Consider the following 19,212-nt stretch of genomic DNA (forward strand, 5'->3'; position numbering starts at 1 on the left):
AGCCAAACAGACAGGCAGCCCCAACCCTCGTGGAAGAGCTGGAGGGACGCTGGCAGACACAGCCCCATACATAAGACTGAGGGGCACGTCACCTGTGGGGAGCGACAGCTCTTGGTTTCCATGCAATTGCTCCAGAATTGCTTTTACCTTAAGAATAAAGGTGCTTGCTTACACGGCGCCAGAGGGTAACTCACTGCCCCAGCCTGTGCGTTGCCCTCAGAGAGCAGGTGACGCACAGCGGCAGGCAGGCTGGGGTACCGGGGACACTTGCAGAGCGAGGGGTGGGACAGCACAGAGGGAGGTAACCAGCTAAGCCTCGTGAGAACGGTCCCACGCCTAGGACTGCCAGGCAAGACAAGGAGGCAGCTGGGATGCATGTTAACTTAGCACTACCTAGCCGCTAAACGGGGAGATGTGAGCCAGGGTACTTGGTTCTGGTTAGGGATACTAGTTTAAATAGTTAGCTGGTTAAATGACTAACTGTTGGCGGGTAGGCAGGGTCCTGCCGACCCAAGTAGGAGCAGCCAGGCCTGTGGCATGGCCAGAGCCAAAGCCTTGTTGGCTTGGCCTTGCTGGCCCGCCTGGGCCAAATCAGAGCCACGAGAGCTGACGGCCCAACATGCACAGCCTGCATGGCTGGGGTCCAAGTCCCACCAGTCTACAGGGGCCAAGTCAGAGTGGCCAGGGCCTGCCACCCCCACACGGCCAGCTGGACTCAGCTAAACATTCTGGTAAGCATTCTGGTAAGCCTAACACCTACCATGTGACTGGTTAACCTTTTACATCCCTCATCCTCGTCCCACTTTGGAGGGAGTGAAGTCTAATGGTTAGAGCAGGGGAATCGAGAGTCAAGGTGCCTGGGTTCTAGTCCCACTTCAGCACCGATTTACAGGCAGAAGGCTGCCAAGTCACCTTCCTTCTCCAAGCCCTTATTTCCCCTACCTGTACAAGTAGGATCCCAGCTCACTTCCTGGAGAGGTTATGAGAGCCTAATTCACTTTTTGCCAAGAGCTTAGAGATCCTCCCCAAGGAAGGAGTGATAGCAAAGCCTGGCTGAAAAGAGAAGGGCTCAGGACAGTCAGTCTCTTCTCAGTGCACAACCTGTGGAACTCCTTGCCAGAGGATGCAGTGAAGGCTAGGACTTTAACAAGGTTCAAAAAAGAGCTAGATAGATTCATGGAGGTTAGGTCCATCAATGGCTATTAGCCAGGATGGGGTCCCTAGCCTCTGTGTCTGGAAATGGGCAACAGGGGAGGGATCATTGGATGGTTCCCTGTTCTGTTCACTCCCTCTGGGGAATCTGGCATTGGCCACTGTCGTCAGACAGGACACTGGGCTAGATGGACTGTTGGTCTGACCCAAGCTGGCCGTTCTTATGACAGAATCTGTGAAAGTAAGAGAAACCCCTAGTGGTGCAAAAGCTGCTCTTTCCCCAAACAGAGCAAGCATTTTTAAGGCAGCATGAATGGGCAGAGCCAAAATTAAACCCATGAAGTTAGCCCGTGTGACTAGCCGAGGGCAAAGCTGACCTCTTTGTCCCAGACTTTCGGCTCGCCCAGCTGCCCACAGAGTTATAAGGAATCCCCGACTTGGTCCGGCAAATGCACAAATTGATGTTTATCAGCCAGCTTCCACCGGCCAGGAAAGGTGACTCAGCAGAAAAGTCAGGGGGGAGGGAAGGGAAAGAGGATCTGGAGTTTCCCAGATTACTGATCACACCAATATTTCCCCAACTACCCGTCAGCATTTAAACATCCAGCCAGCTGTGTCTACACTGGCCCATGTTACACCAGGGCTGACAATAGTTTAAGGGCTAGTGTAGACAGGACTGTGCTCATCTGAACGGCAGGCTGAGAGCATCCTGGCTCTGCATGGACTTCTCACATTCAGGATTTCCATTCAGTCACCGCAGGAGCTGCTGGCTGTCAAGACGCGGGCAGATTTTCCTCAACAGTGTTTGGAATTGCTCGGAGTAGAACTGGGAAAAGTTTTCCAGTTGAAAACTTTTTGGGGGGAGGTGGCGGAAGGGGAGAGAAGATGTGGACAAAAACATTTGGCAAATCTGTGTCTAATTCACCAAATCGTTTGGGTCAACCACAACAAATTCAGAAAAAAAAAATGAAAAATATGTTTTGTTTCTGAACAATGTTTCCTTTCAAAGGTTAATCTCAATTTTATTCTAGTTATTTATTTAAAAATGGCTTGAAGTAGCCTGGAACACAAACTGAAATGTTCTGACTTGAATTCAAAGTTTCAAGCTCTCCCCCCAAAAACTATTTTCTTAAGGTTCAGCCAGCAAAGTAGAAAAACGATTATCTACCGACGAGAGCCGGAATGGACCACCAGGACCATCTCATCTGCCCGCCTGTGTAACGCAAGCCCGTCGGACCTCCCCAAAACAATCCCAGCTTGAGTTAGGGCAGAGCTTTCCGAAAGAAGGTTTTGTAGCTCTAGTTCTACGTCTGGGGAGACACGCGAGCCCCCTCTATGCTGCACCACCTGCCTTTGCTAGACAGTGGTGGAGCAGTAGCCAGTGGGAAGCGACGGGTCCTGATTTTGCCAGAATTGGCAACGCAAAAGGGATTTGCAGCTGAAGACGTTCCTTACCCCAGAACGAGCTGATACCCAGCTATTGCAGTGATGGGAGCAGGCCAAAGGCCTAGATTTGCTAGGCACAAATGGGCTGATGTGGAAGAGAATCAGTCACCTCTAGAGAGGCTCCGAGAGGGTTTAGGGGGGGCCCTTTCTGGCAGGGGACCATGTTAGAAGATTCTCCCCGACCAAGAACCTCGGCCCGCCCTCACCAAGGACAGCGGCCCACTGGCCGGATGCCCTGGTCCAAAGGGCAGCCCCTAGTCCGATGGGACAGTCTGGACGGCACCGGGACTCGCTTCATCACCGTGCCCAGACATGCTCCCCGCTTTAACAGCATAAGCGGGGGCTCTGGGGTGACCCCACTTAATGCTGGCATAGAGGGAAGTATCAGATATGGGCAGCACCTTTCCAAGCATGGAGGCTGGCCCGGCACCCGCTCAGGTGAGGCGTGTCTTCCACTCACTCCCAAAGTCGGTCTGCTCACAGGGACGGTGCCAGAGATTCCATGGGAGGGCAAACGGGGAACACACAGTGCTCCTGTGATGGCCTCATTAGCCAGCTCATTACTCTGAGGTCTCATTAATCTACATCCAGCACAGGCCACGCAGGGACCAGGCCTGACCGTGGCCTAGGGCTCATGTTCTGCCACTTAGGAACCCACCCCACCTCCTGAGGGTCTTTCATCCTGTGTTGGCTGTCCCGCAACTCCCAGGGTGGGTGGGGCTTGAACCCCCCACCCTGCACTCCCCAGGCAAGGGCCCTATCCCCTAAGCCACTCAGGAACGCCAATAGCGCTCAAGGATGGAGCTTCGGGAGGGACACTAGCAGCACTGCCAGGCACGAGGGACAGGCAGGAATGGCTTAACTCCACCAGGCCTTCAACCTGCTCAGAGCGCTAGGAGAGAAGACCGACACAAGGGGCATTCCGGGCTATAGGAGAAGGGCTCTGATGCAGAGCACGTGGGAGCAGAAACAGGTCAGAGCAGGCCAAAAGCCAGAGCTGCTTGACTTGGACAGACCTAGACACATGTTGACATGTGTCTGTTGTATGTACCGTATTTATCCTCACGCTCCTGTGAGGCAAGGCAGGGCTATTTTCCTTTATGTACAGAAAGGAAACTGAGGCACGGAATGGCTAAGTGACAAGGAATCCGAAGCAGAGCGGAGAACCAGGCCTCCCGAACTGGGACTACGCGACTTCTCCAGAGAGCCGTTACAGGCCGGCATGTACGGCCCTGCACATGCATGGAGCACGCTTAGCTTGCAGATGCGCACAGAACGTTCGTGCAAAGGCGTGCCAATGCGGGCATGCTTGCCCAGACAGCCATGCCTGCCAACACACGTGTGCAAATACAAGCATCCCTGTGTACAGACCCTCCGAGGCTGCAGTGCACAAACCCATGTAAACCCACGGCACGTGCACATGGGAGACACACGGGGGTGCAGGACAACGCCGGGAACCTCCCACCCACATCGGACTTGGGAACAAACAGCCCCCCCTTATCCCTTCAAATGGCACCATGAGAAGGCCCATCACCTCTCAGCCAGCAGAGCAACCAGGATCCAGGGGAGATGGTGTCCTAAGAGCTCTTAGGCGTTTTATCAGCACCTGCACAGATCCTTTAGGCAGCCGGGGCCCTATCAGAGGGAGATGCCCAGCTGTGTACAGGTGTGCAAGTGCCAGGCGCTCACGGAATCCAGCGGCCAGAGAGTTTATCTGGGAGCCAGGCCCTGAAACAACAGTCGTCCCACTGCTCTGAAAGGGGATAGGAAGAAATGCTGGGGGGGGGGGGGGGAGCTGCTGCCCCCTCTGCCAGCACAGACCCCGCCCAGGCTAGAGAGGATGAGATGTGGATCAGGCTCCAGGGTGCTCCATCCAGCAGCCCCCTGCCGGGCCACGCAGATTCCCCCCGCACCCCGACCCCGCCAGGCCAACAGCCGCATGCCTGGACAGACACCGTTCACCAGCCTGCTTCCCTGCGGGTGCCCACGTGGCTCAGCTTCCCGCTGGGCACGCAAAAGGGGGGCGTGGATGGCGCGCCTAGCGCAGGATGGGGACTTGCACATAAGCCAAATGCTCTCGACCACGGGACTTCTCACGCAGCCGTCACCATGGGATCAGGGCGCAAGGCGCTACGAGTTGGAGGCACGCGAGCCTACCGCATGAGCATACGGCTTTGTCTACACTGGGACGTTAATTCAGATTAAGGCAAGTCAATGCGAATTCCAAGTGGAATAACTACTGTGGAATAACGCCACGGGAGGGGAGGGGGCTGCATTTATTCCGGAGTCAGAGCCAATTAATTGTGAATTAAGCCTGGTTGCCACAGTAACTTAAAGAGAGTGGATTCATTAGACGGTGCTAAACTCCTGTGTAGATGCTCTTGTTTAGAATTACAGTGGCCTTAATTTGAATAAGTCAAAGGTGCCAATGGAAGCAGGAGTGGTGCATGATTCAGGCGGGAGCCGGGGGGGGGAGGCTGCAGAGGGGTGCAGGCGGGAGCCAAGGGGCAGTGGAGGGGTGCAGGCGGGAGCCGGGGGGGCCGCGGAGGGGTGCCCCACTGGAAGCAGAGGTGGAAGGAGCTGGGCAGGAATGAGCACGTCTCTGTTAGTCTCTCCCAAGCAGACCTTCCGCTAACCCGGCGAACTTCCCAGCATCAGCGTGCGGCGCAGAGAAAAATCCCCCTCCACACGCCCTTCCCTTTTCCCCAACTGTTGGTGCGAGTGGCCAGCCCCGACCTGCCCGGGCCCCGCGGCCACGGCTGCTGCGCAGGAACACGCCTCAGGCTGGGCCTGACTGGAATTGCCCTTCCTGCCCCAACCTGCTCAGGTCGGATGAATCTTCCACCTGGAGCAGGGAGGAATCCGCCACTTGTAACGGCAGGGGTGTCCCTGCTAGGGCCCGTCTCTGGGCTCCATTTCCACGGAGAACGCCCTTGGGCGGCGAGAGCAGCTGACTCAGGCAGCTTGAACCCAGACTCCCGGAGCTCGTTTCTCTTTTCACTTGCCCTGGTGCACATCAGGCCCGACACTCCTGGGGTCAGCGCGGGGGAGCAGCGAGGAGTCGCTGCGCGTTGGAGGAGGTTTGGGGGCACCGGGGCCCAGCTCCGGGGATTGGATACGGGCCGGGGCCAGGGAGCAGGGAACAGCCGGCTCAGGGTTGCCTCGCACTCGGAACGAGGCCAGGGAGTAACAAGTGCAAGCTCCTGTCCCTGCCGGGATTCCAGCTTCTGGATCCAATTCCTCTCCCACCTGGGCAGCTTTGGGGCGAGTATAAATCCATCCGTTTCAACGGAGCGGCTCCGGATTGACACCCATTGAGCGTCAGGCCCAGCTAGCAGCTTCTCCCGGAAGAGGATTCACCCAAACGTGCGCACACAGGTCTGATTGCACAGTGGCAGGCCATATGCACCAGTGCTTAGAGCAGGGGACTTGAGGGGAGGGAAGGCTCCCTGCTTTTATCCCTGACTCTGGAAGGGCAGTGAGCCCTAGTAGTTAGAACACACACTGCTTTTATCCTGACTCTGGGTTCTAGCCCTGATGTTGGGAGAGGTGTGTCTTCAGATTGGTGTGCCGCACACCAGCCTGACTCAGCAGTGACTCAGGGCTTGGGTGCTGCTGTTGGCTTTCGGGCAGACCCTTCTCCTTTCCGTGCCTCAGTTAGCCCACCTGCGAAGTGGGGAGAACCCTGACCTGCGTCAGAGTCGGGGGACAGAGGCTCCGTCGCGCAAGGAGACCAGAACTGACCAGAGCAGCCTGCAAATTGACTCCTCTTCTGGTCCTATGACCCTCTCTCCCTGCCTAACCGGGAAAGTCCAGATCATGGCTTGGCCAGCCCCAAATTCACTGGGAATTAAACTAACAGAGCACACGGCCAGCAGGTTTAAACAAAAAACACACCACACCCCCTCACTCAAGGCCCGATTCTCCTCTAGCTCCCACTGAGGTCAGTCAGGAGTAGCTCCCCAGGCCCAAGACGGAGCCCGGTAGGCGAGAGGCCCTGGCCTGAATCCAGCTCTGAATAAATTGTGGATTGGTGGGTCAGGGCCGGCTGCAGTGGGGGTCAGGTGGAGAAGAGCGTGTGGGAGGGACCACCGCCCCCCTTTCCACGCACATCCCCAGGCGGGGGAGGGCCGCTGTGACTCACACGCCTTGATCAGCCAGTGAGGATGTCGCCCCAGTTCTCCATTCGCAAACCGAAAAGGGGAAAGACGCCGACCAGCGGGACAGACCACCGAGTGACTCAGCAGGCCCGGGAACAGCACAGCCCTGCCTCCCCCACATCCCGGTGCCAGACGTGGGGGGGGGGGGCATTCCGATTCCAATCCAGGCTGGGCCTCTGCTTACGAAAGCGGAGTCGCTCCCAATTTACACCAGAGCCCGGCAGAGGAGAGCCAGGCCGGGGGCCGATGTGGAAATGGCTCCTTCCTACACCCCGTGTCTGCCCTAGGCCAATGTCACAAGTGGAGGCAGCTCAGAGAAGGGGAGTCATCAGCTTCTGCGACATCCCGTTAGCCCCGCAAGCGGGCAACGAAGCCGATACAGCGGTGGCGTGAGGGATGGAATCTGCTCTCTCTCATGGCAGGACCAATCCAGGGCCCGTCTACACAGCAATGCAGGTCCAGCGTAAGCAGAACTGGAGTTAGCCACCTGAGTTGGGTAACCTCCGGCGTCCACACTCATTTGTAACCCCAGGGGAAGGGTCCCAACCTGTGGCTCCAGCATCTACACAACATGACGCAGGCCTGACACCTACCCCCCGTATCCCGGCATCCCTGCCACACCCTCCTACCAGGGCCTTTTCTTACAGCCCAGCCCTGCCGAAAGTGAAGCCAATCCGGGCCCACCCAACCCACCGAGCCAGTAATCCTGGTGCCAGCCCATCTGCCAGCCAGGCCAGCAAAGAACAGGCGGTGGTGACACAGTCGGCATTGTGCAAGGCCCTATTTATTTAACCACTGCCGTCGCCTAGCAACTGCGGGGCTGGTCCGAAGAGAAGGGCAGTGCCAATGGATGGGTTTGTACTAACCGAGCCGCCAGGGCAACGCACCAGGGATGCTTCTAGTGGCCTCCTCGGTACCTACTCACTGAAGACAAATTCTGGTCACGAGAGTCAAAGGTGCATCAGGCATGTTAGTTTCATGCTAATCTAGGGCTTGTCTACACAGAGTGATTCCTGATTCCCTCTGTGTGTGGATGCACTTCTGGAAAGAGGGCTTGTCTACACAGAGACATTGAGGTAAATGAATCCAAATTACCTGAAGGTGTGAATTTGAAGCACACTTAAAAAAAAAATATCACATTTGATTCCTGCGTGGATGCTGCAATTCAGAATTAAAGCGGTCTTAATGCAGTTTAGTTTAATCCAGTTTGGAAGTGAATTAAGATCAGCCAAAGGAAGGCCACTTTAGTTTCAAACGAGGGCATTCACACAGGGGTTTAATGTGGCGTAGTGAATCCTGTTTAATGTCACATCCTGACCCTACTCCAAATTAATTTCCTCATGTAGACAAGCAGATTTTGGCCTGATTTGCCCTCTTCTGCTCACCCTGCTGCAGCTCTCACGAGCGCAATAGAAATACAGGCCTGTTATGTAGCATGACCGGATCCATACAACAAACCGGAACGCTGCTTGGCTTGCGTACAACATCCCCAATGTGGCTGTGTTGGTAGCACAAACCGGACCCCTACATGGCGCTAGACCTGCTGATTTATAGCGGTAACACCTAGAAACACCATCCCTAATCCAGGCCCACTGAACCAGGCACTGCACATACACTCAGGGACAGTCACTGCCCCAAAGAGCTTACAATCTAAACAGACCAGACAGCTAAAGGATGGAAGGGGAAACTGAGGCACAGAACAGGAAGGTGGCCAGGTCTCATAGCAGGTTTAGAGCCAGGAACAGAACCCAGGACGCCAGAGACCCCAACCACTAGGCCACATTGCCCCTGCAACACCATCCTGAAGATCATCACACTCAGGCTGCCGGGTCCAGGGGGAAGGCGGGTGAAGCAAAGCTGTGGGGTGGGACTGAGATAACTCTTCCCCCAGACGCAGCAGTCCAGGGACTCCAAGCTCTGGCCCCGCCCCAGACCCCCGCTCTGCAGAGGTATCCAGACATCTCCTGCTTCAGATCCGTCTCCCCCTCCTTGCTCCGTCTCTGAGAGGGAGCAGCTCTGGAGAGAGACTCCCTGCACCACCCACTCCTACCAGAGACGTAAGCGACTAGACGCCGAGTCGTTTCTCCCCATTGCTAGCTTTATCAGAGCTAAGGCGGAAGCGCCCTTATCGACTAATCGATAGAAATCCCATCAACTACTCAATGAGTTAATTCATTGAAATTTAACACCCCTCCTCCACACCAGCCTTTTCTTTCTTGAGCCATTATCAATTTAGTTCCCTTCTTTCACTGCCGCAGACTAGTGAAATCACAAGTGTTTCCTCTGTACCAAGATCAGCTGGGGGGCGGCAGAGGAAAGCACATGCCCGGTTCTTGGGCTGGTTTCGCTGAGATGTAGGGTCCCTGTTCCGGGTTATCTAGACTTGAAGCAGGGGGTGGAATAGGAGACATGGGACAAGACCGACAATAATACTGAGCGCTTCTGCCGTACAGTCAGTCTCGGAGCAAGTCACACCTACTAAGGAGGAGGAATCATCTTCTTGGATTTGCTCCTCTACTTTAGAAGGGGAAACTGAGGCACACCGCTACTCAGCAACAGAAGCCAGGAGTCCTGTCTCCTGGTGACTAGACCAGATGTCAGTTTCCACCCGCCCCTCGAGAGATGGGATAATACACAGCAGGAAGAGAGCGATTGGTTCACAACACCAGGGCCCTCGGCCAAGCCCACTGACAGGGGGTAGGGCCGGGAACGAAGCGAGCAGTTGCCTTGTGGCCTGGCAATTCAAGGGATCCTAGGGCTCACAGCCACCGATACCGTGTCAGCAGTCAGAGCCCTGGCCCTCTTTGAATTGCCGCCGGAGTGCCGCTCTGTGCGGCTGTGAGGACTGTCTGCTCCTGGCCCCACCCCTTCTGCCTGAGGCCCCGCCCCTTCCAGGGGCACTGAGCCAGGGAGCCCCCCATATCTTGCCCTGGGCCCTGCACAGTGGCTGTTGGCCTCACTGCCCTTGGCACTGAGATGATGGGAGAATATAGATTTAAGGAGGAGGTGAACGGCACAGCTGGTAGATTCCCTCGCATCAGTGCAAAGAGGCTGCCACCCCAACTGGGTAGCAACTATGCCTCGCTAGCCCTGGCACAGAGCAGCTGAAGTGACTGAGAAGCCACCTGCCCGCAGTCCCTCACAGCCAGTATTCCCTCTCATTATTCCCATCCGTGCGGAATACATTTTGTTCTGCGCACCCAGGCATGTGCACCACCAGAAACGCATGCGAGCGGTTGTGGGCACTCCGCGAATCAGTCGGGCGGCATTTCCGTGGCTGCCCAGGAGAGAGTCAAGTGCTCCGCGAACAGGGAGCGCTGCCCGTGGTCCAAAACTACTGAGTGCCAGGAAGCCGCTGTGGGCAGCGCCTCTGCTCTGGGCGAGAGGGGGAGGGGAACAGAGGCATATGCAGAAGCAGCTTTGATTTTCGCCAGTCACGGAAACAGAACAGAAATGAATAGAAAGGAAACTCCCCCCTTGACTCCCCCCCAACCGGGTTTGAATGCAGCTGTGCTCCAGCCGTCTGCCCCGGGTGACCTGTCTGCGCACAGAGCGACAATACAGACCCAGCCAGTCCCCTCAAACGGCCGCTCTGTTCCCTGCAGCAGGGCTGCGGCCGAGCTCGGGCCCAGGGAACTGCTCCACCGGGCAGCCTCTCAGAAGAATGCTCCCAATTCATGCCAGCCTTGGAAACGCCAGCTCCGAGCTGCCAGCGCAATTCAGCGCCGCTGGGCCATCCCCCCAGCTGGTGTAAAACGGGGCCGGCTTGCCGATCTCAAGGGAGCAACACGGATTCACACCCACAGGGGAGTCTGATCCAAGACAGCCTGCCCGATTTTACTGCCCAGGAATCTGGCCCCCAGAGAGCAACATCCATTTACACTGTCAAAGGCCAGTAGTGGCCAGGCATTATCCATCCCAATGGCATCTCTTTAGGGATCTAAGTAATCTGATTACAAAGTGAAAATCCCAGCCACCGAGGGAGAGGCCACCAGACCCGATGAAGGGGTGGCATCCAAAGCAGAGAGCCAGGGAGGTTGCTCCAAACAGCAGGTGCTGCACAAAGGACAGTGGAAAGGGTGAACAGGGAAGCCAGCATCATGGACAGGACAGCTCTGATGAGCAGGGCACGGGAGAGATGCCGGCGGCAGGCACAGAGGAGAACGCTCCGCTAAGCCAGGCAGAAGGAGCAGAGAGGGGCCAAGCTGAGGGGCAGCTGCAGCAAGTCCATGGAGAATTTCAGACGCAGGGGAGGAGATTCCGAACCGGAGGGGCAGAAGTAGCTATTCTCAGGGGCCATGGTGGAATGGGCACCAGCGCGCCCTAAGGATATTAAAGACTAGTCGACTATCCAATAAGCATTTGCTTATGGGACAGTTTTTTGACTAGTCAATGGGCACTTCCACATTCCTCCTTTGAAATGTACAAGAGCCCCAGCTGGGCTCTTGTACATTTCAAAAAAGGAATGCAGACGTGCCTATGGACTTGTCAATTAACTGCATTTTAACATCCTTAGCGTGCCCTCTATTTCCCCCCCCCCCCAACCATGTACAGAATAAATGTTGTTGTGGGCACCAAGGCATGTGCGGATGTGCACCACCTGTAGAATACCTGCTGCTGGCTGTGGGCTCCCTGCTAAGCTGCCGGGTGGCACGTGAATCTCTCCTGTGTGGGCACCCAAGCACTCAGCTTACAAGGAACACTGCCCAGCATGTCCTCAGCTCAAGGCAAGGAGCTCAAAGGCTCTTTGGAGCCCGATTCGGATTTCCTAGCCGCTGCATCAGGCGTAACCCACTGGAGTCACTCCTGAGGGGTACAGGGATCGGTGAGAAGAGTATGAGGCTCTGGTGTCTGTGCCACATTGGGCAGAGACAGAACAAGTCTGGGAAACTATGTCCAGATAATCCCCGCAAGCTCAACGTGCGTTCTCTTTGCTTTGTGTCTGTACAACCCCTAGCGTATGGAGGGGAAGGGCAGTATTGCCAACCGAGGCTTCCTACTGCAGCGCCATGACAGTAATCCCTGAATCTGCTTGGAGAAAGGGGGTGCATGTGTCTCCCAAACCCACCCACGGGCTCCCCAACCCCCGTTGGGAAACGAACAGGGCTGTTCCCGATGCAGCCCTCCCACAACTGCGGAATGAGACGAAACCAGCCGTCCAGAAAGAAAGCTCCCCCTCTCCGCCCCCCACCGCCCTTGTTAGAGAATATAAAATCTGCTCAGCCCCAAAGACAGAGCATTCCTCAGCCTGCCAAAGGCTCATTGTGCCCCGGCCCGGCCGCTGGCATTTGCAGAGCTCGGCTAAATTCCCTTAACCCCCTGCACGCCGCTTGGGCAGCGCTAAATCCGGCATGGCTCCCGCCACCAGCCCACGCATCGGCCCTGTGCTAAGTGCCTAGCGGGGCTGGAGGGATCGGGGCATCTTTTCTGCCCCCAGAATTCCAGCGAGCCCTACCGCGTTGGATGCCTTTTGTGGGCTAGTCCGGTTTTTACCCCGTGGACACGGCAGCATGACACGGCACGGCGTGGGACAGCCCCGTGCCACGGGCAGGGAAGACAGCGAGATGCGATGCTTCGTCCCGTCCCCAGATCTTCTCTGAGTCCAACCCCCCTTCAGAAGAAAGCCAGCCAGCGGCATACGTAACCCACGCATCTACTGGGTGTGACTCACTATCCCATGCAGCGGCCCTTAGCCCACGTACAGAGAGAAAGAAGGAGTTTCCTCTACAGCCTTTTGCTCCAGCTGTAGAAGCTCATGCACGAAGCTCCAGGAATCCCAGGTTCAGTTCCGTCTGTCTAGGATATACAGGCGGGCATTGTGGTCACATTCACGTGTCACCTCTGCTCTGGACCGGTCATTCCCTTCCACCCCTCCTCTGTCCTTTATCATTAGGCTCCTACCAAATTTGCAGCCCTGGCAAACATCTCGAATAGTGAAATCTGGCCACAGATGCGCTTTACCCTACACTAGACAGATTTCATGCAGGGGAGGAAGGGCAGCATTTCTCAGATGGGGATCCTAACTCAAAGCGGGAATCACAAGGTTATTTTAGGAGCATCACAGTATTGCAAACCATAGGGCTCTAGCTGCCCAGCTCTGAAAGCTGCACAGAGAAGCGGTTGTAAGGTTGGCCTAGCGCCTTGCCAGCCAGCAGTGCAGAAATAAAGGGATCAGTTCCATGCCAACCCATCCTTACTTCTATGCTGCCGCTGGAAGTAGCTCTGCCACCCAAGCTGGGCTCCCAGCCAGAAGCCGCTGCTCCCCGGCTCTGAAGGTAGCACCACCACCCACAGCAGCGCAGAAGTAAGGGTAGCAGTGCTGCAACACGCACACCCTGCAATAATCTTGTGACCTCCACACAACCCTTTTCGGGTCAGGACCCCTACAATTACACCACCGGGACACTGCCGATTTAAATCCCTGAACTTGAAGTTTACCAGTTTAAAAACCCCATGTCCGTGAAATTGACCAAAATGGACCATGAGTTTGGCAACCCACTTGTTCTGTGGGCTAGTTAGTCGTGCTCGGACTCAGGAGATTTGAGGTCTCTGATTGGCTGCTCCAACGAGAAACCCGCAGGACCAAACCTCAGGGCCCAGATCGGCTAAAATCTGCAGCAGAGACATGTTGGCTTGGGCTGGTCTCAGAGCTGTGACACCCTCTCCCGCCCCATCTGAGCGCCTACACTACAATTCGCAGCCCTGGGAGCCTGAGTCAGCTGACTTGCAGATCTTGGACTGCAGCATAGCTATACCCTCTGCAACTCCATTTCCCCTCCTCCCCCGTCTAGTGAGACCGAGCGCTCTCGCTCCGTGTCCACGCAGCACGCACTTGTCGATCCTCAAGACCGTCTTTTCATCCTGGTTTGTACCACCCCCAGCCCCAGGGGGTGCTGATCCACGGGCGGGCTCCTACATACTACGGGAGCACAAATACAATATCATTTAGTATTATAACAGAGGCAAACATGCCCCAAATCAGGGGTGAAGGAATTGCAGGTATTAGAACCATAGAATCCTAGGACTGGAAGGGTCATCAAGTCCAGTCCCCTGCCTTCGTGGCAGGACCAAGTACTGCCTAGACCACCCCTGATAGACATTTATCTAACCTAGTCTGAAGTATCTCCAGAGATGGAGATTCCACAACCTCCCTGGGCAATTTATTCCAGTGTTTGACCATCCTGACCGGCAGGAACTTTTTCTTAATGTCCAACCTAAACCACCTTTCCTGCAGTTTAAGCCCATTGCTTCTTGTTCTATCCTCAGAGGCCAAGATGAACAAGTTTTCTCCCTCCTCCTTACGACACCCTTTTAGATACCTGAAAACTGCTCTCATGTCCCCCCTCAATCTTCTCTTTTTTAAACTTGGCTCAGCTCACCACAGCAATCATGGCCAGAGAGGAAATTCCTATCTGGGTGACCTTTAAAAAAAAAAAAAAAAAAAAAAAAAAACCCACACAACATGTGTGTTTCCCATGGCTAGATCTGGACTCACCGCTAAGGCAAGTGCACACAGCCTCTCTCTCCAGCAGCAAACGAGTCAAATGCTCAGCCAGGGCATGGTAGTTTTGCCCCACTGACATCAATGGAGTAAAGATTTACACCAGCCACAGATCTAGCCCCGGCTTTTTCAGAGATGAGCCAGCCATAAGATAGTCAGTGAAGGATCAAATCTTGCTCTGACACCTGCCTACCCTCTTTGGTTCACCTCAGGTAGAACCGACCCTGCTCTTCTGACGCTGGCTTACCCTCACTGAGAATCTAGCCCTTGGGCATCTGAGCTTTGCACAACCGCAGCTGAGACGGAGGCTGCGCCTTTGTGGGCCTGAAAAACCAGGCGAGAGATGGCAAGATTTCAGACCCTCCTCGGCCCCCAGCCAAGAATACTGTGACAATGAGCCCTAAGCATTTCTCCTGCTGGCCTCCTGGGAACAGTGAAAGCAGCTTGAAATATTTGGTATTTAATCAAGATCCTTTCTTGCTACTGTGTGGAACAGCGGGTGCCCAACACGCAAGGCAGAGTAGCAAAACTAAACCCCGCTGCGGGAAAACGCAACACAGTTTAATTTTTCTCTCTCTCTCCCAAGTCCTTGGGAAGCCATGAGAGCCACAAAGAGGCCCGAAGGCTGGTGAGTCACGGCGCTTGAGGAGTTTCTTTAGAGAGCCACAGTTCTAAGACCAGATGGGACCCACTTTGCCCGCCTAATCCCCCCCGTCTCGCCCTGGCCAGAGAACATCTGCAGAATCACGCCCGTTTCAGCGAAAGCCTCTCTTCCAGAAGAGAAGGCTTGATTTCAAAATCCCCAGTGGGGATAGAAACCTCTCAGGGAACAGGTCCCCCGCCCCCCCAAGCTCAAGTGTCTCATTCAAACACACTCCAGAAAAATCAATCCATCCACCCTTGATCCAGGGGAAAGACTGCTTTAGCAAAGCAAAGGACCTTCCAAATAACGCACACTAAGGGAGTTTTCACCCTCGAGGCCAGAGGCTGGACAAGTTTGACTCTCCACACCAGCAGCCACGTTCTGTTCTTGCTTCCAGAGGCACATGCCCATGGAACAAGGTCAGAATCTGCCCCGATGGGGTTGGGGTTATAGGTAAGTTCTTTCCCCCCATCCTCGGTGGGAATTTACAGATGGGCAGCCCACGCTCTTTGCTGACAGGGAAAGACTCGATGGGCCCAATCCAATGCCACAGGGAGCAGGACCGGGCCTGCTGGTCCCTAAAGCCCTTTGAAAGGGAACGGGAGCCAGCTGGTTCTCAGCTCAGCAGGCCAGACAGCTAGGCTGTGTCTCCTACACGCACACAAAATGACTTCTCTTGCAGCCTCGCCTCCCCGCCTGGCTGTTGAGAAATCCTGCAGCAGCAGGCGGCACGTCACGGGCGTGGGATCCTGCCTGGGCAGGGGTGCCCCTGCTGTCCTGGACTCGGCAGGGGGTCAGCGTGAAGCAATCACGTAGCTATAATCAGGGCTCTGATGCAGACTGGGGGGGTCTCCAATTTCTTACTCACCAATGAATCAGCACAGCAAAGGGATCACAGAGGGAAGACCAAAAAAAAAAAAAGTTCCCCAAAGGCTTTTCGGCAGCCTAAACTTTAAGCAGCCAGGGCTGTTTTTTCCATTCCTCTGCATTATTTGTTTTAGAGTGACCTTTAAAGACCTTTATTGGCAGTTTGGCCACCGAGGCAGAGGTCCAGGGCTTGGACATTAGGGTCACGGGGTGGGGGTGTCACATTGAAGGGAACAAGCCGCTCAGGCTCCAGGTTGCTGTAACCAAGCCCCCGCTGCAAGACAGCCCGGACCCAAACCCACCTCAAGAGAGGGAGAAAAGAGCCATTTCCCATCCTCTACAGCCAGTTTCACCCTAAGGAAGGGAGCCAAGGGCGTGACTCTTCAAACACTCCCTCCAGAGCGGCCCTGTTACTCGCAGGAGTGAAGAGCCGGCTCTATGGGAAAGGTTTCCACCGTCCTCAGCAAAGGGGACTCACTCCGGATTCACTCCGGCCTCGCTCCTCTTTGCCTTCCCAGCCACTAGAAGCCTTGCAAGCCTGTGCCTCTAACTGCCCTGGCCCATGGCTCACGCCCTCCCTCTCCGGTTTAAATTCAAACACACGTTTGAAAAAGAGGAGACTTCCGGCTCGATTTCTCCCCAACCTCCTGGGGGGGTGGGGGGTTGAACCTTGCAAGCCCCGGGAAAGCATTTCACCTACCTGCTTCACAACCCCCCCCCCCCTCCAGCTGTTCCAGGAAAGGGCCCGGAGGGGGTTTCCCACAAGCCCCACTCCAAACCTGAATCAATGGGCCGCATTCAAACCAGGCTCTGGAATGGTGCAGCCAGTTCCAGACGCTGCAACCGAGTTTCTCTTCCGAGAAAGCCACCCCCCAAAAATGGCCCAGCTCCTCTGCGCCCAGCGCACGGGCAGCGGGACTTTCCCACCCTCTCTCGTCCCACAGCCGGGGGTCAAGGAATCAAGCCAGGCTGCTGCCCCAGTGAAGGCGAATAAGACCCTTTCTCTGCGCCACCAGACCCCCGCCTGGAGTCCAGCTGCCTCGGCTCTGGGTCCCTGAAATTGACCAGCGTGGAGATGCGGATTTGGAAAAGGATCCAGCCGCCCCCTTACCTTCCCCTCTGAGCGCGCCGGGCTCGGGCGCCTTCTCTGGGTCGAGGAGGAGGAAAGTTTCCTTGGGAACTTCAGCCCCTGGCCGAGGTGTGGTTCGGGGAGAGGAGTGAGGAAATGCTCGCGTTTCAACACGCCGGGCGCTAAATACACAGCCGGCTCGCCGGGCGCGCAGCACCGACCCTGGACACATGCTGCATTGCAACTCGCAGGAAGGAGTGGAGCAAAGCGGCCCTACCCCCTTCCCCTTCCCCGCCTGCGGGCCATATTAACTCTTAGCGGCCTGAGCCGGAGTGGAGACCCAGGCGTGGTGGAGTAGTTAATTAGGGCCAGAGATGTGTTGGGGTTTTTTTAAAGGCTTCTTTTTTGTAGGGGCCTGACTCTCTTTCCCCCCAGCCGCCTCATGGTGTTGAGCTGTGAGGCTATGTCTAGACTGCAAGCCTCTTTCGAAAGAGGCTCTTTCAAAAGTATCTTTCGAAAGACCCTCTTTTGAAAGAGCGCGTCTAGACTACACGCGGAACTTTCGAAAAAGCGGCTTGCTTTTTTGAAAGAAAGCACCCAGAGAGTCTGGATGCTCTCTTTCGAGGAAGCCCTATTTACATTCAAGAACGCCTTCTTTCGAAAGAGGAACTTTCGAAAGAAGGCGTTCTTCCTCGTAGAATTAGGTTTACCGCCGTCGAAAGAAAAGCCGCGTTCTTTCGATTTAATTTCGAAAGAACGCGGCTTGAGTCTGGACGCAGGTGACGTTTTTTCGAAAAAAGGCTACTTTTTTCGAAAAAACCCCTGAGTCTGGACACAGCTGAGTGTCGGGTCCACCCCAACAGGTGGGTTGCCCAGAGCTGGAATTGAAAGGCCAGGTTTTGGAAACTGGGCTCTTTCCCAAGAGCTGGAAGCTAAGGTGTTCTGGGGATAGCCCCAGGCAGAGCCGGGGAAAGAGGCCTGGGATTTAGGATACAGGGTTCTACCCCTGATGGCCTGTTTGTGCCTCAGTTTCCCCCGCTGGGATTGTGAGATTTACGCTCTGCAAACACTTCAGGGCTGCTTAATTAATGGGCTACTCGCTGGGGGTTAAGGGTTGTGGGTAAGAACAGGCCTTAAGGTCACTGTTGGGTTCTCAGGCTATGTTCTTTAATGGGTGTAAAGCACTTGGAGATTGCCAGCCTAGAGGAGTCAAGAGGGAATAAGACCTGGTGCATCTCTCCAGCTGGGCACTCGCCTCCCTGCCCAGGTTGACAGACACACCCGCCAGGCTCCGTTGAGGAGGAGAGCTCCAGGACGGAAGATGAGCCCGGTGAAGTGAAGAGAAAGTTCTGGGGCTGCCCGCAGCCTGCTGTGGCTGACTTTCACATGTGAAGACTCCCGAGCTGCCTTGGTGAAAGTTCTGGTGCTGGGAGAACAGGCCAGCAGCTCCGAGCTGCAGGAACCAGCTGGTAGCTCTGCAGGGTTGATTCTGTAACTACCCTGCGTTAGCTCAGTTCTCCCTGGAGACGAACCCGGCTTTACCCCAGGAGAAGACGTGCCGCGGCCTTTCAGGCTTTCATGAACAATCTTGAGGCTCTGTCTCCCACACACCCGCACCCCCCCATTTGGGCCTTGGTAGCTTGGGAGTTTTGTTGCAAAGCAGAATGTATCATTACTGCCTCTGTGGACCGCTGCAGACCTTGGGCCCTCGCTGTTGCTGGGCGTGAGAAACCCAATCTTATTCCACAAAGGGAACTTTGTGGCAAAGTGACTGGTACACCAGGAACTGTCGTGCGCCTTCCAGAGCTGCGCTCGCACCCGGGGCGGTTGAGCTAAAAGTGTGTTACCAGTCTGGGGGCTGGTACAGATCCTCTGGCCACATGGGAACTGCAGCTTATGGCGCTGCGCTGGCATAAGGATAGTGCTAAGTGGGCCTACGACACATCTCTGAACTGGTCCCAGAGCAACCTCCTCCTGTGATTTTTGTTTCCATCTCTGAAGCTGTTTCCGCTCCTCGTTAATTTCATTAAATGTTCAATGGCAAAATGCTTTTTGGGAATGAATTATAGAGCAGCACTGGGTTTAGCTTACATAACACTTTGCAAACTTTCTTCCTTCACCTCTTTTCTCTCTTCCTCCTCCTGATTTATTTTTTCAACAACATAAAAAAGGCCACACAGGGTCAGACCAAAGGTTCATCTAACCCAGAATCCTGTCTTCTGAAAGTAGCCAATGCCAGGTGTCCCAGAGAGAATGAACAGAACAGGGAACCATCAAATGATCCATCTCCTTTTGCCCAATCCCAGCTTCTGACAAACAGAGGCTCGGGACTCCATTCCTGCCCATTCTGGCTAATAGCCATTGATGGACCTAA

General features: G+C 55.3%; 1 protein-coding gene across 1 annotated transcript in view; it reads right to left on the reverse strand.

The window, feature by feature from the left end:
* CDC42SE1 (CDC42 small effector 1) overlaps positions 1–17,065 on the reverse strand; it is a 56,750-nt gene extending 39,685 nt beyond the window's left edge. The window contains exon 1 of the mRNA XM_075907982.1: positions 16,881–17,065. The gene's annotated coding sequence lies outside the window, so the exon portion shown is untranslated. The remainder of the gene's footprint in view (positions 1–16,880) is intronic.
* Between the last annotated feature and the right edge of the window lie 2,147 nt (positions 17,066–19,212).

Source organism: Pelodiscus sinensis, chromosome 24, assembly GCF_049634645.1.
Source record: "Pelodiscus sinensis isolate JC-2024 chromosome 24, ASM4963464v1, whole genome shotgun sequence".
NCBI lineage: Eukaryota > Metazoa > Chordata > Testudines > Trionychidae > Pelodiscus > Pelodiscus sinensis.